The sequence below is a fragment of the Mauremys reevesii genome, linkage group 1, assembly GCF_016161935.1.
Source record: "Mauremys reevesii isolate NIE-2019 linkage group 1, ASM1616193v1, whole genome shotgun sequence".
NCBI classification, from domain to species: Eukaryota; Metazoa; Chordata; order Testudines; family Geoemydidae; genus Mauremys; species Mauremys reevesii.
The window spans coordinates 156,382,155-156,409,561 of NC_052623.1; the positions used below are offsets into that span (position 1 = coordinate 156,382,155).

General features: G+C 45.1%; 1 long non-coding RNA gene across 1 annotated transcript; it reads left to right on the forward strand.

The window, feature by feature from the left end:
- Positions 1-9,342: 9,342 nt before the first annotated feature.
- Positions 9,343-23,083, forward strand: LOC120387773. Its single transcript, XR_005590327.1, has 4 exons — positions 9,343-9,456; positions 20,670-20,795; positions 21,612-21,745; positions 22,318-23,083. It is a non-coding gene; the product is annotated as an uncharacterized LOC120387773 (long non-coding RNA).
- Positions 23,084-27,407: the final 4,324 nt, after the last annotated feature.

The following is a 27,407-nucleotide window of genomic DNA, read 5'->3' on the forward strand; positions in this document are numbered from 1 at the left end:
GTATGGTGCTCGTGTGCATGTGTGGTGCTTAGAGCAGGAAAGGCATGGGAGGTGGTCAGAGCATTGGGAATGATGGAGGACTTGGAACAGTAGTGGGAGAGTCTGATCAGTGAGGTGGAAATGTGTGTGGGGGGGTATCTGAAGAGTGCAGGGAAGTGTGGGCTGGGAAGGAGGGGGTCAGAGATGTATAGTGGGGAATGTTGGCACAGCTTCATCTGGTCCCTCAAAACGCCCACATCCATGTCATCCCATGTCTGTCCCTCCATCTTCAAAACTGTCCCGATATAATCCTTCTAGTCTCTAAAGTGTTCCTGCGTCCTCTCCCCAGCTCTTCAATCTGTGGGCTCTGGGCTTACACCTATCTCTCTGTGAGAGGGCAGGCTAAGAAGGGAGATTCAGGCTGTTCTGGACAGGCAGAAAGATGGGGGATGAGATGATGGGACAGGGTAATCATTGCCAAAGAGCCAGAGGCAGCGGAGGGGAGAGTTGGACTGCGGTACATGGGGGTACTGAGGAAAAAAAATTTTAAACCAAGGAAATTAAATTACCAAAAATGTTGTTAACACAAAGATAAGGTTACCCAGTGGTGCCTTGTGCCATTCCAGAATGTGTGTATATCATCAGAGAAATGAGTTGCAGCTCCCTGATTCTGGGGCGTGTCCTATGCTGACCGTGGTACACTTAAGTAGCCTGCGGGCTGCTCTATACTACATCAGTTGGATGCAAAGGAGCATCCACCAGTGGAGAATCCCTGAAATGCAGACAGCCTCTTCTCATTCCCAATATGCCCCTTATGCCAGAGATTGTGGGGCTGGAGGAGTGGCAAAGGAATTGGCTGTGTAGTCTCTATGGCCTTATCTAGACTAGAATAAAAGGTGTGATGTTAACACATGTTCGCTAACATGTTCTAGTTAATACACTTTAAAAGTCTAATGTAGACAAGGTGTACTGCCTTTAATACATGCTAAACTGGTCTACTTAAAGCTTAGGGGAGAGCCTAGGGATTTAACTCAACCAGCTTGATGTGCTCTACACTGCCTTGTTTACCCTAGCCTTTTCAAATGTGTTCGTCTAACATCAAATATTTTTTCTGAGTGTAGACAAGGCCTGTGTCAGATGAGTGCGCTGCTCCACCAGGGGACCCCGATCTACAATAGCTCTCCTGCCCCTTTGCACTGCTAGAGCTGAGCTAAGAGACTGCAGCAGGGGAAAGAATCTGGGCTTGAATTTTTGTGCATGTTGTAAATGCTGATCTGAATGCACTTGCTACTCTGTTTCTCTACCTTGTTTATATATATAAAACTATTTGTATCTTTTCATAAATGGGGGTTATTGGCATGCCCAAGAAATTTAGGCCATAGCCTCTAGCTGTGGAGTTACGTTGTGGATTTGGAGATCTTCTTTAGCTAATGAGTTGTCTTTATCCCTGCCAAATATCTAAACTGCCAGATTAACGTCAGTGCTATATCCAGTTTCACTCACACGAGGTTGTTGAGCAGAGTCCAGAAGATTTGTATCCAAGGAGAGCATGAACATTATTTTTACTAGTTGTTAATAGTAACCAAGTCTGATTTATTATTATTTAGTGAGTGTTGTCAGAGTGTTTAGTGTTCTACAAACATTCCCTGCCCTGAGTTAATACCACCGGACAGGAACAGGCACTAGATGGAAATACATTACATGAAATATTTCCAGATGAAAAACTTTAAGGCAGAGTTAAGGTTGAGATTACATGGCATAAATTTACAGAAAATTGTGTTACTGAAACGTCATAGTTAAAAATAACTAAATGATTAAAAGTGAAGTAATTCTCATTCGAGGTTATTCTATTTCTCCACCTATCTTCACCCAACCTCCACGTACTGGCCAGAGAATATTATATTTTGCTATATTAAATTTAACTCTGCTTTTTTGAGTATATGAATTACACCATTATAGTCTTTTGTTGTATGATGCTAACTCACATCCTCCCTGCCAACTTCTATATGGAGTACGACCAGGTCTTCAGATCACATAGATTGCATGGGATACTGGTTATCACAGCAAATGTGTTTAAGATTAACAAGTTACATGAAGTTCTCTGGTTCTTATCTGGAAGCTGGGCCTCTGACCCATACTGGAAATAGGAAAGCCATACCTGGGTCCCCCGCCCATATTGTGAGTGTGGAGAGAGTACAGTGGGGTCTCCAGCCCATAGTGGGTTTGTGGGGAGTGTTAAAGAAGTGTTAATGCTGCTGTCCTCGGGCATGGCTATACTTGCGAATTAGAGCACATTAAAGCAGCCCCGGGTGCCCTAACTCATGACACGTCCACACTGGCAAGGCTCTTCAAGCGCCTGGACTCTGCAGCTGGAGCGCTCCTGGTAATCCACCTCCATGAGAAGATTAACACTTGGTGCGCCTTGGCTGAAACACCCCAGCATCAGTGTGAACGAGGTGTTGCATTACTGCGCTCTGATCAGCCTCCAGAAACGTCCCATAATCCCATTAAGTCAAGTGGCCACTCTTGCCATTGTTTTTGAATCACTGCAGGAATGCGGATATGCCCTTTTAAAGCTCCGTTTCTGACAGCCGGTATCTGCTCCAAGACAAAACAAGCCATTACTGTGGAATGCTGTGTGTGAGAGAGAGAGGCGGAGGGTAGAGAGGTCTGAATTTACAAGACAACATGCTGATATGCTTTCAGCTCCCCAAAAACCCACTCTCTCCCCCCCCCACATACATACAACACACTCCCTGTCACACTCCACCCCACCTCCCCCATTTGAAAATTATGTTGCAGCCACTTGCATGCTGGGATAGCTACCACAATGCATTGCTCTCTGTGGCTGTTGCAAGAGCTGCTAATGTGGCCACGCCAGTGTGCTTGCGCCTGTCAGTGTGGACCGACTGCAGCACTTTCCCTACTGTGCTCTCCGAAGGCTGGTTTAACTCAAAGCGCTCTACAGCTGCAAGTATAGCCATGCCCTTTGGCTCCTACACGTAGAGTAAGAGCCAAGCTCTTTTGGACCATCTCCACACTAGGAAAAGTAGGTGCTTTTTACAACGAAATAGCTAAATCTTGGTTTCAGAGTAGTAGCCGTGTTAGTCTGTATCCGCAAAAAGAACAGGAGTACTTGTGGCACCTTAGAGACTAACACATTTATTGTAGCATAAGCTTTCGTGGGCTACAGCTCACTTCATCGGATGCATCTCTTGCTGGAGAGTCCAATATTAGCTATTTTGTCTTAAAAATGTTTTCCATTTCAAAACAGAAATTTGTCAAACCAGTTCATGCTGTAGTTCTCAGCAAGGACTAGCCCATAGGACTAGTTGGAACTCTTTTATTGTAAGTTATTTTTAGAGGGGCACTGTCAACTCGAAACCCCTCGAATTTTTAAAATGAGTTAGGAGGAGGGAACACACCTGCCCCTTAGTTCCCTGGCCAATGGGTGTAGTTTTGTGATCACATTTTCCAGTTTTTTTCAGTGCTTTTCTTTCCCTTGTTACTGTGAGAAAGGATACACATAAACAATATGGAAACTGACTGTACTTGGGAAATGCTGAAACTGACTGTTTGAAAAATGCTGCCAAATGCTGAAAATAAACTAATTTAAAAAATCCAGAAAATATTTTTTCTCTAAATTCATTCAGTTCTAGTAATTCTAGGATGTGTTAACAAAAGTAGGTTAAAAAATTCAGACTGAGGAATGATTTTACGGGTGATGTCCCCATAAATTAGTATTTAATTTGAACAAATTTCATAACTCACAAAAAGAAATCTTTTCTGAGCTTAAAATAAGAATAAGACATTTAAATCAAAAAGGAATTTTTACATAGTTAAAAGCAAGGTCAAAGCCCAGGATTTAGCATGTTGTAGGAGGGTTGCATGATATAAGCTCTGTCCTCTTTGTGTGTTCATGATTAAGGGCCTGATCCAGTACCCTGAAATCTCTGGAGATAGTCCCATTGACTCCAGTAGGTATTGGATAATGGCTAAATGAGAAAAGGAGTTTTCACACCATTTCATACTAGAGATTATAATACATATTACACATGATATACTGTTTCACTGCACTTATTAGAGCTGCAATATAAGGCTCTAAGCTTGCAATCACATAATCATTGAAGATTAGAGTTGGAAGAGACCTCAGGAGGTCATCTAGTCCAACCCCCTGCTCAAAGCAGAACCAATCCTCAACTAAATCATCCCAGCCAGGGCTTCGTCAAGCCTGACCTTAAAAATCTCTAAGGATGGAGATTCCACCACCTCCCTAGGTAACCCATTCCAGTGCTTCACCACCCTCCTAGTGAAAATGTTTCCTAATATCCAACCTAGATCTCCCCCATTGCAACTTGAGACCATTGCTTCTTGTTCTGTCATCTACCACCACTGAGAACAGCCTAGCTCCATCCTCTTTGGAATCCCCCTTCAGGTAGTTGAAGGCTGCTATCAAATCCCACCTCATTCTTCTCTTCTGAGGACTAAACAAGCCCAGTTCCCTCAGCCTCTCCTTCTAAGTCATGTGACACACACCCCTGATCATTTTCCTTGTCCTCCACTGGACTCTCTCCAATTTGTCCACATCCCTTCTGTAGTGGGGGGACCAAAACTGGATGCAATACTCCAGATGTGGCCTCACCAGTGCCAAACAGAGGGGAATAATCACTTCCCTCAATCTGCTGGCATTGCTCCTACTAATGCAGCCCAATATACCATTAGCCTTCTTGGCAACAAGGGCACACTGCTGACTCATATCCAGTTTCTCATCTACTGTAACCCCTAGGTCCTTTTCTGCAGCACTGCTCCTTAGCCAGTTGATCCCCAGCCTGTAGCGCTGCATGGGATTCTTCCGTCCTAAGTGCAGGACTCCGCACTTGTCCTTGTTGAACCTCATCAGATTTCTTTTGGCGCAATCCTCCAATTTGTCTAGGTCACTCTGGACCCTATCCTTACCCTCCAGTGTATCTACCTCTACCCCCAGCTTAGTGTTATCTGTGAACTTGCTGGGGGTGCAATCCATCCCATCATCCAGATCATTAATGAAGATGTTGAACAAAACTATTCCCAGGACCGATCCCTGGCGTACTCTGCTTGATATCAGCTGCCAACTAGACATAGAGCTGTTGACCACTACCCATTGAGCCCAACAATCTAGCCAGCTTAGTCCACCCTCCTGGCTTTCCTATCCTTGTTCTGACCCTTCATGCAGGCTCCCACAGCTGGCTGCTGCAGTCTGGTGACTCTTATTGGCGTAGCTGAAGTTGAAGTATCTTAGTTCGACTTACCTGGCCATCCTTATGGCAGCGAGTCGACTGCCGCAGCTCCTCTGTCGACTCCACTTACTCCTCCTGCCAAGGTGGAGGACGGGCGTCGATTTGGGGATCGATTTATCACGTCCAGATCAGACGCAATAAATCGATCCCCGATACGTCAAACACTACCCGCCAATCCGGGGGGGAGGGGGTAGTATAGATGTTACTCTGCAGGGGATCTCATAAGTTAAAAGTGAAAATGCCTCCAACCTGCCAACCCAATTAGCACAGCATTGAAACTGTTGAAGAGCCATTCAAGGAATAATGAAGCCATTCAACAGGCATTTGCCAACCCCCAGGTATATACTGTCAGTTTCTGAATTTACTGACAAAAACAGTTGTGCATGACTGTAATATTTACTCATAACATGTTAGTCTACACAGGACCTTAGTTTAAAATTTGCTTTAAAAATATTTTAGTAGTGAGTTGGTGAAGATTATAAAATCACATCTCTAAAAAATCCCTGCACAGATTTTTAGATGGACAATCATCTTTAGCCTTAAATGCTTGGATCTTCTGACATATAGTTTTTAAAATAAATCCTTCAAAAGACCACCCTTATCTAAAATACACATTTTAATTTTAATTAGTATAGTAAAAAAAACTTGCTTCCAAACAGGGCCGGCTCCAGGCACCAGCATTCCAAGCAGGTGCTTGGGGCAGCAATCTGCAAGGGGCGGCAGTCCATGTGTTTTTGCCCCCAAGCAGCGCGCCGAATTGCCGCCGTGGATGGTGGGGGCAGTCCGTGTGCCGTTAGGGCGGCACGGGTGTTTCCGTGGCGGCAGCAATTCGGCAGCAGCTTCTATGTTCAGCTGTCCGCGGTGGCGCAGCTTCTGTCTTCTGGCTGAAGACAAGCTGCAGCCGAATTGCCGCCGCTGCGGAAACGCGCATACCTTCTATGTTCAGCTGTCTGCAGCGGCACAGCTTCTGTCTTCCGGTATCTTAGTAAGATATAAAATCAGTATCTTAGTAAGATATAAATCAGTATCTTAGTAAGCTATAAAATCCTTTGTTATGCCTAAAATCTTTAGAAACATATTTTTTAAAGTTGGTGAAATGTCATAAACATGTCTAGTGTTATGGAGATCACACACAGTAAATTAGTGTTCCCTTTTTCTAAAAGCAATGAACATTGTTATGAACATAATAAACCTCTATGACTGATTAATTTAAAATAATGTCTTTGTTTCAGTGAGGTAAATATGTAGTAATCTGGAATGATTACTTTATGAAGGCTTAAGAGTACATTTAAAATATAAAATCAGCTTAGAAATACTGATTAAGAAAATGTAAAACAGAGAAGAGCTGCATCATGTATTCCATAATATTTAATGCTGTATTCAGCAAGACAGCTGATTCGCCCGTACTACAAAGTTTTTGCAAATCAATGTCTGACAAACTTCAGGGCATATATAAAACTCTGTGACTGACATTTTTTATTCCCAAGTTTAGTGCTTTTAATTAGGTACCTTCTGAATGTCCATTTTGCGTGAGGAAGAGGGTATGGGGGTCTCTGTGGGGAACTGTGACTCTCCGCCACTGTGAGGCAGGCCGGGTGTCTCGCTATCCTTTGCTGCCACGTCCCTCCCCTCCGCACCCGGGCTGCCTGAGCATAGGGGCACCAATTTAATAATACTGCGTAGGGCCCCATTAATCCTACGGATGGCCCTGTGTGGTGTAGTGCCCTCCCCCCTTTCTGACAAACTACTGGCTGGAATAGCAGCACCAGTGAGGGGGTGTCTTGAACACCAGATCTGCATGCGCATGGGTCCTCTGTGGTTCTTCACCTGGCTGTCATCTTTCATGGCCTTTTGTGTCTACTGGAGCTGAACCAGCAGAGAGGTCCTCTCCACAGTAAATGGGGGAGTGCAGCCACTCTGCTGCATGCCCCCTGTACATCCTCTCTGCAGGGCTTACACGATGTGGAGGCCTTGCATTGGCCTCTGCACAATGGGTGAATTGCACACATAAGGCACATGAGCCCCTGAGCTTGCAGCTCACAACACATGGGTAGGCCCGACTCATGTATTGTAAATTGCAGGGTTGAGACTGAAGTTTGCACAAAAATAGTGTTCTCCACTGACCACTTTAGAAACACGCCCCTGCCCCCCAGCTTCCCTGACACACGCTTTATAAATGAGACTGTTTCTTGAAAGGATATCCTAAGATTAAACCTGTGACACTGATCCTCTCCTGTCTCCTCTTTTCCCAGTTCCTCTCACTCCTGTCCAATTTTTGGGGGGTACTGAATAAAGCATTGACTACTGTGCCTAATGTTTTTTAAAAAAAAGAAGTTAAAAAACTTTCCCAGTATTTTGTAGTGGATTTATTCATGCAGAGTGAAGCTTTCCACCATGTATTTTGTAATGAATCTCTGAGCCTGTATAGTGTACTATTCTGCAGCAATAAAAATCAAATTAACAAACAGAGTTTAGAATGGAAACTATATTTCAACTTTGATGGTGCACTAGACTTTTTTTGCTTTCACATTTTATTGTTGTATTATGTATAAAGACCATGTAATTAAAAAAGAGACTGAGGGATTCTACTGATTTTTAACCTTAAAAATAGCAGCAATATCAATGACGTCACTGTTTTTTGATGGAGAACTCTCTTGAGGGTTAGAGAAAGAGAGTAGGAAAATGACATCACAATAGCCTGAAAACTGATCTGCAGCTTTTCTAGCCCTCTGCTGTGGGAGGGGATATTGACTTCTTCACAGAGACCCTGTCCACACTAAGATAGTTAACAATGCTTCAGCTCCACTGGTGTTAGTAACGTTGAAAGCACTAGTGCGATGGGCTCTTGGCTGACACAAGCATTAACACTATGTCAATTAGTCCTGCTTAAAGCAGGACCAGATGGCACAGTGGTGAAAGCACCTGAGCTCTGTCTATACAAGGTCACACATTGCTTTTATTAGTAGACCTGCATTGGTGGTAGGGCACTAGTGGGAGATAGCCTGGAAAAATGCAAGTGCAGGCAAAACCCAAGTGTGGCACTGAAGAGGAGTTTCATTCTTGTAGAATTTAAAAGCTTTGCAAGGACTTAGCTTCAGACTCCAGCCCTCTACAGCTCCTAAGTGGAGCTATAAACATTCCTATTGTCCCTGCTCACAAGGACCAAATTGGTTTCTTGCTATGTAATTCTGCAGTAGTGCAGACAGGTTCACAGATTGATAGTTGTAATGTGGTGGCAAAAGAAACTCTTGACCTGGTAGTTGCAACATCTCTTCCCGCAGGAAGAATCTTTAACAGGGCAGTGTGTAGTATTCTGTATAAAGAAGGTTTTATGTATAACTCCCTGATGACAAGGGTTCCAAATGGTCATATATCAGAGACCTTTAGGCTATTTAAAAATTATGAGACGAGGATAGGTTATTGTCAAATCTTCCCTTATGAAACCTTAACTATATCTCAAATCTGCAAAGGGACAAACCAACTATTATATCAATACAGATGCCTCCATTCACAGCGTAATGGGTCTAAAGAAGTTATAGATGTGTTGTGGTGTCAAAATAAGTTATTTTTTAAGTATCAACTGACATCAATTTTTTTTGAGATGACTAAGCACTTCTTGATTAAAAAGATTCAGACTATTAAGAGCGACATTTTCAAAAGATGGAAATTCTGTGAGCTGAAACCCATGGAGCCACAGGATTTCATTATCCTTAACTGTTAAAACAAATGGGTTTGAAATTGAGTTTTTGAAGACTGGTGACTTATGTGAAATAAATTATTTGTCTCAGTTCTGTTGCTACTGCTCAGCTGTTCACATCACAAAACACCATCCCAGCTGCCACCAACTAGAATCCTCCATGCCAGGAGTTCTGTGTGTTCCCCCGATTCCCAGGATTCTATATGCCACCCTTTCCCTTTGTAACAATATGCAAGTGCCAGCAGACACTTTCAGCAGCATGCTGTTTCCTGGGGGAAACTGTTTGGAAGCAACACCTCCTGGGAAACTGTCTGAGAAGCCATGAGGCAGAAGAAGCCATGATGTAAGCAGCCACAATAAATGTAAATGAACCCTGTGTCTGAGTGAGATCTTAAAATGCAAATGATCGAGACACAAAGCATAAAACATGGTGGCAGTGGTAATTAAATCTGAAACAGCAGGAGAGAACATTCAGTGCTTCACTGCAGAGGGCAGAATACTTCTGTGAGTACATGGTTTGTCTTACGAGAAAAGGCTAATAACAGAAAATGGAGGGTCCGAACACTCCAGGGACATTAAATCTGCAAGCTAAGAATTTAGCTCAGCCAGGGAAGATCTGAAAAGAGGAATTTAACTTCTATGTAGTTATAGCTCTGGCAGATAGAGGATGCTGTGATAATAAAACTGTTTTATCACCGTATTGGAGAAAGAGGAAGAAAGATAAGTGAGACTTTGTGCATGGAAATTCCCGAACCTCAACGCACCTTAGAAGGAAAACAGGCTGTTTCGATATTCACTGAAACCCCAAGGAAGCAGTTGCAGAGAGTATAGATGAGTACAGCATTGATTTAAACGTGCTAGCAGCCAGTTCTAATTTTGGAATTCTTAAAGATTCATTGATAAGAGACTGGACAGCATGTGGGATGAAACTTGCAAGTCTGAGAGCAGTTGCTGAGGGAAGCTGACTTGATTTTGGGGAGAAGCTTGGAAATATGTAGGGCTGCAGAGCTATACAAAAGAGGATTAGAAGCCTGGAAAGGCAGGCAGCAGAAACTGCCCACACAGTGCATAAGAGAAATAAAAAACCGATACAACATCAGTAGATGACAACGGTACAGACAGATGCAAATGCTGTGGGAGAAAACATGTGAGATAGAACAAAAAGTGTCTGACTTATGAGAAAAAATGCCACATCTATGATAAATTTAATCATTCTGCAGCCATGTGTATGTCCAGAGGGGAAAAAAACAAATCCAAGGCACACAGAGTAACTGAGAGCAACATTGAGTATGAGGACTGTAGTGGGGCAACTGCCCCACTGCAAAGTAAAAGGGATTAAGAGCAGCTGAGGGAGGCTGGCGAGGTAGTTGGCCGCAGGTGTGGCTGGCTTAATCAGGCCACAGCTGGCCTGGATAAAAGGGCTGTGGAGACAGGAGACAGAAGAGTCTCATTCTAGCCCTGGAGTGGGAAGGGCTAGCTGCCTGAAAACGAGATATCTGAGGCAGGGCAGTGTTGGGTATGGGCAAGAGGAGTTGGGGAGCTCCAGCCTGGTAAAACCCCAGGCTGCAGGCCTTGTTGAAGGCCTACAAAGGTACTGGGGCTGCAGAGATACACCCTGGGAATAGGCAAAGGCGGCAGGTCCTAACCCCCTTGCCGATGATGAGTGGCCATTACAGACTGCAGTCTGCCCAAGTGAGCAGGGGCTAGATAATGACTGGCAGTAGCCACTGAGACAAGATGGGTTTATAGGGTTGGGGGTTCCTCTGGGAGGGGAAACCCAGAGTAACGGGGTACTGCTGGGGGCAGAACCCTGAGTAAAGGGGCACCGGGGTCCGGGAGGGACATGGGGACCTGAGGCTGGTGAGCCACTGGCCTGCAGAGGGCGCTCTGAGCTGCAATCAAGCTAATTCCCAGGACAACCAGCAGGAGGTGCTGCACCAGTGGGTCTCGCTTCGCTACAAGGACATTATGTGGGTGACTGAACAGTGGGTAAATACCGTGAAAGGAGACCCTAGTAAGCACCAGACACAGTTGTATGCATCCATGTTACTTGGAAAGAAAGTGATATGATTTCAATTAGACTGTGGAGCAAATTGTAACATTATCCCAATCAATCTGGTGAACGCAGACATATGATAGGAAGAGACTAACCAGCTGTTAACAATGTACAATCATACCACATTAAAGCCCATGGGAAAATGTAAAATTTAATTAGGAAATCCAAGGAACAAAAAGAAATACAGACTGGATTTTGTGGTCATAGATGGTGAGACAGCAGTACCACTTCTGGGCAGCAAGGATGCGCAAGCCATGAACCTGATAAAAGTATAGTTCCAGAACATAATGAAAGTGGATAGCAGGGTGACTGAAGATTCCTTGGATGGTATTACCTGGGCCCAGAAGATGATATAGAGGGAGCAGACAAGTGTGTTTCAGGGAGATGGACAGTTAGATGCTTGTTATAAAGTAGAGACTGACACCAGTGTGAAGCCATTTAAATTGCCCAAAAGAAAAAAGTACCCAGTGCATTACTACAGCCATTAAACGAGGAACTGCTGAGCCTATGAAATCATACAGCCTGTAGAGAAGAACACAGACTGGATAAGTAGTCTCATGGTGGTAAGAAAACCATTTGGAAAACTGAAAATATGCATAGACCCAAAGCCTTTAAATGAAGCTTTGAAACGGAACCATTTCCCTCTGCTGACAATTGAGGACATATTACCAGATCTGTCTAAAGTGAGACTTTTTACAGTACGCAATATAAAAAAGAGATTCTGGCATGTTGAACTGGATGAAGAATCACATTATTTACAACCAACTCCATTTGGGAGATACCAATTAATGGTTAAAGATGCTAGTGGGAATCAGTCCGAGAGAGGGGTATTCCAGAGCAGACTGACCCAAGCATTGGAGGACTTGATGGGAACTCAGACAATAGCAGACGATGTGCTGATAGTGGGAGAGGGTGACAATCCAAAACATACGCAACAAGTTCATGACTACAAATTACTACAATTTTTACAGCGATACATAGAAAAGAATATTAAATTGAACTTAGCAAGCTCAGGTTGATCATGACCAAGATGCCACAGACTGGACATATGTTGACCTCCTAAGGCCTGAAAATAGACCCAGAGAAAGTGAGGGCAATAGAGAAATACCAAGACCCAGCAATGTTAGAGGAGTCAAAAAATTCCTGGCAATGCCAATTATTTAGTAAAGCTTTGCAACCATCTGTCTGAGGGCTACAAAATCCTGAGACAGCTGACACATGAGGACACCTTATGGGAATGGACAGACCAACACAAGCAAGCATTCCAGAAAGTAAAAGAGATGAGTGGGAAGGCTCTCATTTTGAAATATTACAATACAGAGAAACCCCTGATGCTGCAATGTGATACATCTGAGTTGGGTGTCGGGCTACCATGTTACAAGGAGGACAAACTGTTGTGATTACAAGCACAGCATTGTCTGTGACAGAGAAGGGCTATGCTCAAATTGAAAAAGAGTTGTTAGCCATACTCTTAGGAATGGAAAAAAATCACCAATATACTTACAGTTGCACCGTGGATATATGATCTGACCGTACACCTCTCAAAAGCATTTGGAGAAAGCCAATACTCAGTGTAGCAAAGTGCTTACAGTAGATGATGATAGGACCGCAGATGTACAACATACAGATCAAGTATTGCTCAGGCAGAGACTTGGTTTTGGTGCACATCTTAGGCCCACACATACTTGCCAGAACCCAGTAAGGAAGGATCTGTAGAGACTGAGAGGGAGAAAATAAATATGGTACAGTACCTACCTATCTTGGAAGAACAGCTGAGAGATATACAGAGAGGTACAGAGCAAGAGAGAATGCTGCAGACATTGAAACTCATGATCCCACAAGGATGGCCAGGGACAAAAGACCAAGTACTTAAAGAGGTAACACCATTCTTTCAGCAGAGACAAACTGTGTGTACAGATGGTTATATTTCAGGGGAAAAGAGCAGTTATTTCAGCAGCTCTTAAGAATGAGATTACGCACAAAGTTCATTCATCACAATCTGGGAATTGAAGGTTGCTTAAAGTGAGCCAGAGAGACTTTATACAGTAACTCCTCACTTAAAGTCGTCCCGGTTACCGTTGTTTCGTTGCTGATCTATTAGAGAACATGCTTGTTTAAAGTTGTGCAATGCTCCCTTCTAACGTCATTTGGCAGCCACATGCTTTGTCCAATGTTTGCAGGAAGAGCAGCCCATTGCAGCTGCCTGGTAGGGGCTTGGAACCAGGGTGGACTGGCAGCCCCCCTATCAGCTCCCCTAAGTTCCCTGTGCAGCAGTTGCCCAGCAGGTTGGCAATTGCAGCTGTCCCTCCCCCCACTGCCATGTGCTGCTCCTGCCCTCTGCCTTGGAGCTGCTCCCCGAGACTCCTGCTTGCTGTGCAGGGGGGAGGGGAGGAAAAGGGGGGGGCTAATGTCAGGGTGTCCCCCTCCCCCCTACTTCTGCACCCCGCTTACTCCATCTTCCATAGAGCAGGGGGGACACACAACAGAGACAGATTCCAGGCAGCAGCAGCTGCAGTCCGGGCTCAGCTTCCTGATCTAATTAACAAGTGTACTTCTGACCCCACTCTTCATACTTAGAGGGAAAATGCACGTCTCTCTCTCACACACACACAAGGTGTGTGTCTCTGTCTCCCCTCCCTCCTTTCCTGCTGCCTTATAGAGTGTGAGAGTTAAATCTCGAAGGTTCAGCCAATTGCTAGTTCATCATTTTAGCAGTAAGGCATTCCCTGGAAAATATCCCACCCTCTGACTCCTCTACCTCAACCAAGCTTCACAATCATCAGCACTGTGTACCAGTATGAAATTGTTTAAAACTCTGTCTCTGTCTATTGTCTGGTGAAAAAAATTTCCCTGGAACCTAACCCTCTCGTTTACATTAATTCTTATGGGGAAATTGGATTCACTTAACATCATTTTGCTTAAAGTCGCATTTTTCAGGAACATAACTACAACATTAAGTGAGGAGTTACTGTACTGGCCAGGAATGAATGAGCAATTATGGATATTCGTGGAAAAGTGTGATGTATACAGATCCTGGGAAGACTGTCAACCAAAAGAGACCCTGTGGCAACAAAAAGTTCCAGAAAGACCACGGTGAAGATGGGAGTGGATTTGTTTTACTTTTGGGGACAAAGGACATGATCATTGTAGACTATTTTTTTCAGTTTCTGGGAGATAGACTATTTACCAAACACAGGATCCAGAACAGTCATATGGAAAAGAAAAGCACACTTTGCATAGAATGGGATACCAGGTACCGTGTTTTCTGATAACAGACCACAGTTTGTTTCAGAAGAGTTCCAGAAGTTCAGTAATGACTGGGATTTTGATCACATAACATCTTTGCTGGGGTATCCTCAAAGCAACAGCAAAGTAGATTCAGCAGTAAAAACTGCTAAAGTAACTGTTGAGAAAAGCAAAAACTGCAGATGCTGACCCCTACTTCGCACTGCTAGATCAAAGGAATACTCCCTCACAAGGCCTAAATTGTAGCCGGCCCAAAGACTGATGAGCCAGAGAACGAAGATATTCTTGCTGACAAGCAGAAGGTTGTTAGAGCTTGGGTACTGCGGTGCTTCCCTTGGCGACTATGGAGAAACCAACAGAAAAAACAAGTGTTTTACTACAACAGATCTGCCAGATCTGGAGTCAGGTGACAAAGTGCATATACAACCATTAACAAAACAGGATAAGTTCTGGCACAAAGCTACAGTGGTGCAAGCAGGAAAACAGAGATTTCATCAAGTCCACATGGACAATGGAGAGATAGTGAGGTGAAACTGTGTAGGCACCTCAAGAAAACAAAAGAAACCTCTAAGGACAATACAGACAACACATGATAGTGTTCTACTGCAGGAGAATCCCGAGCCAGAGTTGTAGAAGAGGACAGTGTCAGTGGCCTACCAAAGGAAAAACAGGAAGAAGAGAGTGTTTTGATAGAGACTCCAACAACACCAAGCCTAGAGACTGTGGTTGACCAGACAGGAGGAAGGCAGCACCAAGGCAGTACCAGTGAATCACACTGTACTAGAGGAGGGCAGATTGTTAAAAGACCTGCTCATCTGAGGGATTTTGTGTGATGGATTTCCAAGTTGTACAGGTATATAGATAGACAGACTTGTAAGGTGATGAATGCGGTAACTGCAAGAACAGTCAGCATCAGAAAGGAATATATTAGATTAGGTTATCAGTTATTGCTGGGGTGCTAGATGGTTTTCTTTTAAAGAGAAGGGATGTAACAATATGAAACTGCTAGCAGCCCCTTTCAGGCAGCATATTGTTTTCTGTGGGAAAGCGTTTGGAAGCAACACCTCCTGGGGAACTGTCTGAGGGCTTGGCTATACTTGCAAGTTAGAGCGCATTAAAACAGCCCTGGGCGCCCTAACTCCCGAGGTGTCCACACTGGCAAGGCACGTAGAGTGCCTGGACACTGCAGCTGGAGCACTCCTGGTACTCCACCTCCACAAGAAGTATAAAGCTTGCTGCGCCCCGGCTGAAACACCCGGGCATGAGTGTGGACGATGTGTTGCATTACTGCGCTCTGACTGGCCTCCGGAAATGTCTCATAATCCCCTGAAATCAAGTGGCCACTCTTATTGTTTTGAAATTGCCTGCAGGCATGCGGCTATCCCCTTTCAAAGCTCCGTTTCTGACAGCAGGCATGCTTATCTGCTTTGGGACAAAGCAAACCATTAGTGTGGAATGCTGCTTTTGTGGGGGTGTGTTGGGGGTGGGGGGGACGGGGGTCTGCTGCTGCCTGAACTTACAAAGCAGCATGCTGACACACTCTCTGCCCCCCAAAACACACTGTCTCTCCCCCCACATACACACAACACGCTCCCTGTTACACTCCAACCCCCCCCAGTTGAAAAGCACATTGCAGCCACTTGCACACTGGGATAGCTACCACAATGCACTGCTCTTTGTGGCATTGCAAGAGCTGCTAATGTGGCCATGCCCATGCGCTTATAGCTGACAGTGTGAACACACGGCAGCGTTTTCCCTGCTGTGATCTCCGAAGGCTGGTTTAACTCCCAGTGCTCTATGTCTGCAAGTGTAGCAAAGCTATGAGGCTGAAGAAGCCATGTTATAAGCAGCCACAATAAAGCTGGAGTTTGTTAATTAAATTTGTGTCAGAGTGAGATCTCATATGGCAGATGATCCAGACATAACAAAGCATAAAATCATATCAAGAACTCTGTATACTCCCTTCCATTATTCCCCTCCCCCTACAGCAGAGGCTTTGTGTGTCCCTGTGAAGGGGTCCACTCACTCCTGGTGCTTCCTTTTGGCCAGGCATGACATAGCAGCTCTCTCTCCACTGCAGGTCTCCTGCTAGGGGCTGCTCCACTTCTGCAGCAACATGTCTCTTCCTGTGACCTGGCCCTCTGACCAGGTCACTTAAAAGTCTCTCCCCTTCCAGGGTTGTCTGTGAATAAAAAGCAGGGGGAATTAATGTAAATAAACTGAATTAATAAGAGACAGAGGGGAATTAATCCTGCTCAGGGTTGAGTCTGACCCTCACTTCCCTCAGGGAGGGCTTCAGGCAGTGGTTGTCTGGGAAGTTCCTGCCTTCAGTCAGTCCTTTGCTCAGTGGCTGAGGGTTGACAGTCTGTCCTCTTCCCAGGTATGCCCACAAGTCAGCTGCTCTGCTCCCTTTTTAATCTTCTCCAGCTTGTGCATGCCTTGCAGGTCTGGCAGGCTGAGCGCAGAGCAGCCCCTTAACCCCTGGTTGTCGGTGGGGAGTTTGTATACCTTATCACACACCACTGTTATTTCTTGTTTCTGGCTCTGAGATAAGTCATTCAGGGTGTCAATATTTGAGATGGGGGTATTGTTACTGTGGAAGGTGGTAATGGCTGCCTCAGCTGGATTCTGTGATCACCCTGGTTTAGGCTGATGGCTCTAACTAGGTGTCAGGGGCTCCCTGTGCCCCCAGTTTTTCCCATTTTCCTGATTTTCACCTAAATCAATAAAATTCTGCCCAATGATGCCTTGAATATTCCCTGAAATTCTGCAGTTGATTGGACATGGCATTCAAATGTTATCATGATTCAGATAAACAGAGAAATGCCTTTGAATTTAGTTTAAGGCCCCATAAGGTCAACCAATTATTCACACTGGAAGAACTTTAAAAAATAATGTTAATAATTTGTTATTTATTTACTTTTTACATTGCACTTAAAACGATCAACTTTAAATCTAGTCAATTAAAAACCAAAATCAATGTAGCTTCATGAACTACCCCTTCTTCTGCCCCCCCCCCAGCTACTTTTTGTGGTTGGAAAATCATATTTTATTATTTTATTTTTTCCCTGTTGCTGTGTGAAAATCCCATAAAAATAACAGAGGAAACTGATGCTTATAATGCTGTGGACAGTTCCACATGGGTAGACCCCATGTACAGAGCAGCTTGCAGGACTGCAGCCGGAGTGACTGGCTATACATAAAGGGCTAGATTCACAAAGGTACTTAAGTGCTGCAATATCTAACCCCGTAGGTGCTCTGCTGCCTGGTGGAATTCTCAGCCCTGACTGAGGCACCCAGGTTCTCCTTGCATTGTATGGCCAGAGTTAGGCATCCAAGAAAGGAAGTCTCAGAAGCCAACAAACTTAGGCTAAGTTAACCAGGAATTAAATGCAGAAGACAGGGGCAGGGCATAGGACCAAATCCTCAAAGATATTTAGGTTCTTGACCAATAGACTGGAGGGAGGTGCCTTGTTCTGCTTGGGATTCTGAGCTGTGAATGCTCTCCTAGAGTAGAGAACCTAAACCAGCCCCTAAAACAGCAAGACCAACAACAGCCCAGTGGCTAGGGTGCTCACCTGGAATGTGGGAGACACAGATTGAAATCCCAGCACTGCTTGTTTGGAGCAGACACTTGAGCCCTGGTCTCTCTCAGCTCAGGTGAATGTCCAAACCAGCAGGCTACTAGGTATTCTGGGGTGGGCTTCTCTCACTCGCTCCTGTTGGAAATGTTCCATTTTTGTATTTAATAAAAAATGATTACCTACCTTTCTGTAACTGTTGCTCTTTGAGTTGTGTTGCACGTGTCCATACCACTGTAGTTGCATGCCTGGTGCTCAGTTGTCAGATAATTCTTTTCCTCAACCGTACCCATCAGGGTGGCTCAAACACCCTCTGTCACCACACACCACTGTGTGCGGGTATAAAAGGGCAGGGCTGACCAGAACCCTTCTCGCTTCCTTTGTACTGGATAGACTCCAACAGAGAGAGGAAAGAGGACGGATCATGGAATGGACATGTGCAACACATCTCAAAGAACAACAGTTATAGGAAGGTAGGTAACCAGTTTTTCTTGAGTCTTTACACATGTCCATTCTACTGTTGGTGATCACAAGCCGACAAACATTGAGGTGGGCTCAGCGCTTACCTGAACAGTCATTATAGGACAACCTGCCTGAAATTGGCATCGTCTCTAGACTGATGGGAACTGGCATAATGAGAAGTAAAAGTGTGGACCGATGATCAAGTTGCTACTTCACAAATGTCTATGATCAGTACAAAAAAAACAGGAGTACTTGTGGCACCTTAGAGACTAACAAATTTATTTCAGCATGAGCTTTTTGAGCTAAAAGCTCACTTTCTTGGATGATAGAACACACACACAGGACAGATATATATATACACAGAGAACAGAAAAAGAAAGAAGTATGCAGTACCAACAGGTCTAATCTAATCAATTGAGATGAGCTATCGTTGAAGGAAAAAAAAAAATTTTTTAACAAAGATGGAAGATAGAGATGGAGAGTGAAGAACTGAAGAGAATAGAGAAATAGATTCAATAGATTCAATAACCATACCATTTCAACCATTTGTTTTGTTTATTGTAATTGGTTATTTGTTGTGTTCCAATTTCAGCAGTCTCTCTTTGGTCTCTTTTTTTCTTTTTTTTTTGTTTTTTGTTGCACCTTTGTCACTGTCTGAGTGGTGGTTGAGTGTTTGAAGTGGTTAAGGTTGTTTTTTGAATGTTATGATTCCTGATGTCAGATTTGTGTCCATTTATTCTTTTGCGTGAGAGACTGTCGGTTTGCATGTACATGGCCAAATCTGACATCAGAAGGTGGCAATTTTGCAACAAAAAACTTCAAAAACAGACTCAAAGAGAGACTGCTGAACTGAATTTTAAACAAAGACTGGGAATGGTTGGTCATTACACCACAATTGAATCTTATTTATGTTTTTTCTCCTCTCCACACCACTCTCTATGGGCCATTAATAATCACTCAGTTTTTTTTTTTTTCCCTGCTAACGAGCTCATCTCCATTCTATGCATCCAAAGAGTGGAGCTTTAGCACACAAGCTCATGCTGAAATAATTGTCTCTCTCTCTAGTGCCACAAGTACTTTTGTTTTTTTTTTTTTTACAGAACAACACGGCTGCTCTGCTAAACCTATGATCAGTACGTGCACTAAGAAAGCTGCTGAAGATACCCGGATGCAAGTAGAATTTGCCAGTACTCTAGCTGGTGGGGTTATATTAGCCAATTAGTAGCATAAACGAATGCATGAAGAGATCCAGATAATCCAGATGAGATTATCTGAGTGGAAACCGGATGGCCCTTAGCTCTGTCCACAAAAAACAACTGCATGGAGGATCTAAATGACTTAGTATGCTCTAGATAGAAAGTTAAAGCCCTTTTCACATCCAGTGAATGAAGTCTCTCCTCATCTCCATATGCATGGAACGTCAGCAAATAGCCTGCCCAGTTAACATGAAGATTAGAGATTACCGTCATGTGAAATACTGTGTGAGGGCGAAGATAAACTTTATCCTTATGGAAAACTGTATAAGGAGATGCTAAGGCTCTCAACTCGCCCACCCTTCTGATTGAGATAATGGCAAATAAAAATGCTACCTTCTTAGAGGGGTGGAGCAGAGAACAAGTTGCAAGGGGTTCAAATGTGGTCCCATCAACTTTGCTAGAACCAAGTTCAGATTCCCAAGGAGGTATAGGATCTTGCACATGTGGGTACAATCTAACCAATCCATTTAGGAATCTGGTAATGACAGGTTTGAGAAAAAGGGAGCTATTATCCACTGAGGTATGGCAGGCCGAACTAGCTGCCAGATGTATTCTTAGAGTTAATTGCCAAACTCTGATGTTTTACACATAGGAGATAGTCCAATATGAAGTTCAAGGGTACATGGTGTAAGGATACACTTTTTGACAGGACCAAATGGAGAAGCACTTCCATTTAGCCAGGTAAGTGCCCCAGTTGAGGGTTTTCTACTATTCAGAAATACATTCTGAACATCCTTAGAACAGGATTTCTCCAAAGGTGTTAACCATGAAACATCCATACTGTCAGGTGGAGGGCTCACAGGTTGGGATGGAGCAGGCAGCCATGATTCTCAGAAATCATGTCTGGCTCCAGTGAGAGAGACAGCGGAGGCTTGACTGAGATGGTCAGTAGGGTCAAGTGCCAGTGTTCTTGGGGCCACGTCAGTGCTGTAAGGATGAGACGCACATGGTTTTGTTTGACTTTGAACAACACTCTGAGCAGACAGGAAATCGGATGGAAGGCATACAGGAGTGGGTCGCTCCAGGGTAGCAGAAAAGGATTTATCAGTCAGCCTGGGATGATACCCGCCCGGGAACAAAACTGATGGCATTTTCGTTGGATTTTGTTGAAAACAGGTTCGCTTGGGAAGTTCCTCAGAGCTGGAAGATGGGTCTGGCAATGTCTGTGTGTAAAGACCACTGGTGGTGTTCAGAGAAGGTCTTGGTCAGTTGATCCACCACCGTGTTCTGCTTCCTTGGAAGGTAAGCAGTAATGCAAATTGCCTCCTGGCATAACTGGGCCAACTGTGCTCCTCCCTGTCTATGTAAAACATCGTCGCAGAGTTGTCTGTTAGAATTAACAAGTTCTTTCCTACTGTATGTGGGAGGAAAACTGAATAGGCTAGTCATAAACCATTAGATCCTGAGATGACCAGAGACCTTGAGTCTGCAGGGACCCCATATGAGCCCCCAGCCCAGGGCTGATGCAGCTGTGACTAGAGTGAGGGTTGGCAGCAGGGGGATAAAGGGGATCCCCACACAGACTTTCAGAGGGTGCATCCATCAATCCATAGATGACAAAACTGACAAGGGCACCTAAACCACTTTGTCAAAATGATGACGACTTAGAATCATAGAATCATAGACTTTAAGGTCAGAAGGGACCGACTTGGGACACACACCAACACTAGCCATGCATGCAGGTTAATGAGATGCAGCCTGGCGTGTTAAACCACATAGGTACAATGCTGCCATGTGACCCAACAGACTGAAGCAGCTGCTTGCCATGTTGAGAGGATATGCTTTCAGTTGCAGCACCAAGCCTTGTAGTAGTTAGAATCTGGATTGTGGTAGCAAAGTCTTGGCCTTGGTGTTGGCCTTTGTGGAGTCTGAGACTGCTCCAGTGAACTCTGTCCTCTGTACCAGTTTTAGGATTGACTTGCTCCAATTTACTAGAAGATCCAGGATGTTGAATGTGGACAGGATGGTGGGTACACTAGATAACACCTGAGCCTCAGACCAGTCTCTCATCAACCAGTAGTCCAGGGACAGGAACACACAAACTCCTGATTTTTGTAGATGTGCTGCCACCACTGCCAGGCACTTTGTGAACACTCGAGGAGCAGCTGAGAGACCAAATGTGAACTGATAGTGGACTCATCTGCCACAAATCTGAGAAACTTCTGAAGGTTGTGTCATATCGTGACATGGAAGTAAGCATCCTTTAAGTTGAGGGCAGCATACCAGTCCCCCTGTTCAAAAGAGGCAATAATGGAAGCTAGGGTAATCATGCGGAATTTTATTTTCTTCAGGAATTTGTTCAACTCTCTTAGATCTAAAATAGGCCTGAAACCTCCTTTTGCTTTGGGAATAAGGAATTAGTGAGAATAGAAGCCTTTCCCCCAAGGCCCAGTGGGACTTTCTCTATGGCTCCTGCCTGAAGAAGCAATTGAACCTATTGCTGAAGGATGATCTTGTGAGAGTGGTGAAGGGGGTGTGTGAAGGAGGGGTAGAAATTAATTGAATGAAGAGCATATCCTAGTTCCACCATCCTTAAGACCCACCAATCCGATGTTATGTTGCTCCAAGCACATAGGAAGTGGGTAAGTAATTTGTAAACAAAAGGTGGGAAACAGATGAAACTAGAGTAACTGGTACACTGCCCTTGACCAATTAAATAAAATGTCTGTTTGAATGAGATGGCTGGATGGGATGAGCACACTGATGCTGAAAAAGAGGGTGGCGGATGTTATTTCCTATAACCCTTGCCCTTTCTTTTCACCAGATCTTGAGACCGGGCTACATTTACATCATCCAAACTGTCCTGGATAGCAGTTGTGGCAACTGGCTTGCCCTCATCCACCATTACTGCAAATTTTAGAATGTTCTCCCAGTAGGTGAAATCATAGTGCTCACGAGCAGGGCCGGCTTTAGACCAATTCCCCTGATTCCTGTGAATCGGGCACCGCAGCATCCGGAAGAGGGGCCCTGCAAGGTAAGGCCCCGGAAGACAAATGTTGCCGAGGAAGCACCCTCCGCCAAAGTGCTGCCAAAAACAGCAGCAACTGATTGAGCTGCCACCAAATTGCCGCTGCTTCGGCGGCAGCTCAATAGCTGCCGCTGTCTTCAGCGGCATTTCAGCGGCAGCTCTTTAGAATCGGGCCCCGCACGTCCTAAAGCCGGCCCTGCTCGCCAGTCCCTGTTGGTAAGTGCCTGTTGGTTTGCAATTCTGAGTTGCAGACTACCTGCAGAATGAAGTTTGCATCGAAACAAGTCCAGCCTCTTCAAATCTTTGCCTTTCAGGATCAATGCTTGGTGTCCTTGTGTCTCCCATTTGTAGCAGCCACCACCACCAAGAACCTGGGTGATAGTGAAAGTACAAATGCTTAGAGGGGATGTAGTACCTCCTTTCTGCTTGCTTGGCAGTGTGGGGGTAAGGAGGATCATAGGCATAATTTGACTTCTATATTTGGGGGGGCAAGGGGCTTAATAATATGAATCGGTCTAATTTCTGGATTCACTGATTGTTAGTGGTAGTTAAATTACAATGTACTTAACAATATAGTTTATGTTCATTATATAATCACCTTTTTTTAAATTTTAACTTAATTACTTGCCATGTTTACCAGCTACCACTTAAAAATCAACATTAACATAAAAACAAATTCTTAAATAAACAGAATCAAGCACTTTCATTTAACTATGAATCATATCTCCCTGGTTTTAGAGTTATATAAATATTGTCTTAATATAGAAATACTGTATTTATCTTAATGTAGAAGCAATCGTCTTTCCTTTCCATTAGCTTTTCTTGGTTTTAGATAGAGCAAAATAATGTGATGGACCTAATTTAAAACAGAGTAATATTTTACTTAAAACTTTTAAAGGTCACAGAGTCACTTTTCCATAGATGTTTTGCATCATCCTATAGAATGTAATAGAAAATTATATCCCTGCTATAGGTTTTTAGAGTCATTTCTCAAGGTGCTTGATCTAATTCCCGTTGAAGTCACAGGAGTCTCTGGGAAGGTCTACACTACTCACTTACTGAGGTATAAAAACATCACTCAAGGATGTGAAAAATCCACCCCCTTAGCGACATAGTTATATTGACCCTAACCCTCCCTGTGTAGACAGCGCTATGTTGGCAGGAGAGCTTCTCTCTCCCATCGGCTTAAAGCATCCTCCCGAGATGTGCTATAGGTACATCAGTGCTCCTGTTCTCCTGGGATAGGAGGGCTACTACCTTTTGTTGTTGTTCAATAAAATAAGTCTAAACTGTTTTCTCAGCACAAATAGTTTTCTTCAGCACATGCAATGTGCACATCAAACAAATCTACTGTTGAAGCCTGTCCCCTGCCCCTCCATGCCAGGTGCACCAAGATAGCAAGCGAGAGGGACAGAGTCTTGCACGCATGCCCAGCCCTGCCCCCCAATCCAGGTATGGGGCTAGCCTGGTAGGATACAAGTATGGACAGGTTAGTGTATGGGGTGAGAGGGTTCTGTGTGGGGCAGTCTTGGTGTGGGATGCTCAGTGGGGGGGTCCAGATATGGGAGTGGGGGGGAGATCTGGATGCACAGGGGGAATTGGAATCTGTGAGGGTGTCTAGGTGAAGGTGGCTGGGGCTTGGTGGGGATGTGGGTGCCAGGGGAGGCTACTATGTCAGGGTGGCAAACATTGTAGGGGGATGTTTAAATCCAAACAAAATGTACAAGAAAATGAATTAAAACGTTTCTGTTAACAACAGGTTTTCTAGAACCCTTTCCCCTCTAAACACTAAATTTGAGTTTGAAAGTACCCAACGGTTTTCCTTTAAAATACAGAACCAGTGATTTTTATACTAATCTTAGGCATCATTGGTGATGGAGACACACCTACAAATATTTAAATTACATAAATAGACACATCTGGGGGAGGAAAACAGACATACTTTTTTTTTAAAAACTCTGTTGAGACACATTCAGCTAGGAGAGCTTTATGGAGGAATAAAGCAGAAGAATGGTAAATATTTTGCTTAAAAAACAGAGAATGCTCCTTAAATAGTTGGTTATATGTCTGTGAAAGGGACTATGTACAATTCATTTGGAGGGTTGTTTGCTTGTACCCAAATCTGCCAGAGTTTAATCCTAGGAGAGGACTTCAAACTGTAGAGTTTCAACTTTAGGGAAAATTGGGGGAAGCCTGTTTATGAATTTGGAGGTAGGAGGTGGCTGCAAATCACATCTGAATAGGAGAGAAAGGATTTTGATGCACAGATGTTATTGGAGAGTACAAATAACAGTAGTAAGTCAACCTATGTTTATGGATGATGTGGGAATCCTCTCCTGTGTTTGTAGAAGAGCCCCTGTGAAGTGGGTGATGTGGCGCTATGTGCCACTCCCACTCCTCACCCCAATGGCATCTGTGGCTAAGGGTGTATCTACATTGTGAAAGAACCTAGGTCAAGTTAGAGCACTCACTTGGGATGGAAGAGACCCAGGTTCATTTTCCCCTCTGCTTACTGGGATGAAAGGATTTGAAGAGGGGATCTCCAGTCCCACCTCTCCGGAGTGTCCTAACCATACGGCTATGAGATATTCTGATAGATCTGTGTGTGTGTGTCTTTTTCAGTCTCTCCTGTTGAAGCTGTTATACTCTCAAGAGGTCAGAGACCCTTGCTCAAATTCCTTTCATCCATCAGAGAGGGGCTTTGAACCCAGATCTCTGAGGTTGAGAGCTATAACCACTAACTAGACAAAAGGTTACAAGAGAGGCCCCAAGTCCTCTGGAGTCTTATATGATCTAATGATCCAGTACATGTGCTCAGAGCTCACCTACCAGATCAGGTCCTGCAGGCAAGATAGGGAGGGTAATACCTATTTTCACCTGGCTTGAGGTGCTTGCTGGGGCTTAAGTATGAGATAGGTGTTGCACACATGCCCAGCAGCAGAAACATAGTTGCCATGGGGACCTCAACACAGTGGTTCTCAAACTTATTTGATCACCCACCCCCGCTTCTTTGTGTCTGTAGTAGAATATGCCCTCCTCCCCCCCCGGCACCCAGCCAGCAGTTGCCACTCTCTGGCCACCCAGCTCTAAAGGCAGAGCAGGGAGTGGTGGCTGCTGGCCAGATGTCTAGCTCTGAAGGTGCCACCACCACTGCCAGCAGCAGTGCAGAAGTAAGGCTGGCAATTCCATCCCACCCTTATTTCTCTGCTGCTGCTAGTGGGGGTGCTACCTTCAGAGCTGGGTGCCTGGCCAGCAGCCACTGCTCTCCAGCCACCTAGCTGAATGTGTGCAATTTTCCCCCCGTAAAGCTTCTGATGCCCCCCTCCCCCCATACATTCTGTGCCACCCAGTATGAGGACCTCTTCTCTACAGCAAAAAGCTAGGGGCCATGGGATGTTATGCAGCAGCTGAGCAGCTTTTGAGGAACTTGGTAGTGCCAAACTTTTGGACTTAAGTGCCTAATTCCTTTTGTGGATCTGGGCCCTAGAGGCCACGATCAGTGACCAGTTGTGTTAAGTCCTATACAAATATGTAGTAAAAGTGCAATTCCTGGTAGCTTATAACTGAGGGCTCTGGCCTACAAGTGAGTAGTCTAACTGACCTTGATGGGACTACTCAAGTGACTGACATTACTAGTATCTACAGGACCAGATCCTGTAATGTAATGATACAGCAGGTGGACGAAACATACGGTAAGTTTATTTTACTGTTACTGCACTTTCTGCACACAATCATGCTCTTGCATAATAAACAAGAGCTAGTTGCCTGCCTGCCCAGCCAACAGTGTGTTGCAGACATCACAACAAAGCTGAATCTTCAGAATAAGGTGGTGGCATTATGGATTTTGATGGGAACTGTGAGAACAGTGCTTATCATAGAATCTCAGGGTTGGAAGGAATCTCATGAGATTATCTAGTCTAAACCCCTGCTCAAAGCAGGACCAATCCCCAGGCAGATTTTTACCCCTGTTCCCTAAATAGCCCTTCAAAGATTGAACTCACAACCCTGGGTTTAGCAGGCTGATGCTCGACCCACTGAGCTATCCCTTCTCCCCTTATGGCAGAAGCAGCAGTGAGACAAGGCTGCCATCACTGCCAAACCAAAATTCACAGCTGATATTGCTGCAAAATAATAGATCTGATGGGTAGCGTGCGTGTCTCAAAAAAACAAATGGTGCATTTCAGTGTAGACCATCACTCTTGGTACCTGCTGGCACAGGCTGGCTGGGGTAGGGGCGCCTGGAGGTGCAGCCGCTGTGGGACGATAAAGGGGGAGTTGGAGGCAACAAGGGCTGCCAGGCTCAGTGCCATGTGCTGGGCAGACGATGGCAGCAGCAGCAACAAGGCAGGATGCGCAGCCCAGGCCGGAGCAGCCCGGATCCCGCCGAGCCCAGGTGATGGGGGAGCGGGAGACCAAGGCTGGATCTTCCGAAACAGGAAGAAACAGCGACACCGGGGGCGGGAGGGGCAGGCCGGCCTGCACGGAGCTGCCACGGGGCACCAGCCCGCGGGGAGGGGTCACCCCCCGCCCCCGTTGCCCGGGCTCCCGCTCTAGGTCACACTCGGGCCGGGCGGGTCACGCCGCGCCCCGGTTACACGAGCAGTTTCTCGCCCGCACCCACCGCTGCTCGCCGCGCTCGAGCCGGGGCCGGGCCGCGCCCCATTAGACTCCGCGCAGCGCCGCCGGCGAAGCTCACAACATGGCGGCGGGTCCGCGCAGGGCCGCCCACGTGACCTAGATTCCGGCTCTTTCTGGAGAGAACGTTCCGTACCCGCGCGAGAGAAAGACTGACTGAGCGTTCTCGCGAGCTCTGAGTCCAGGGGAGGGGGGAGAGCAACAATATCTCGCGAGACTTCGGGAACTGTTTCTCCTAGAATTCGGAGGTG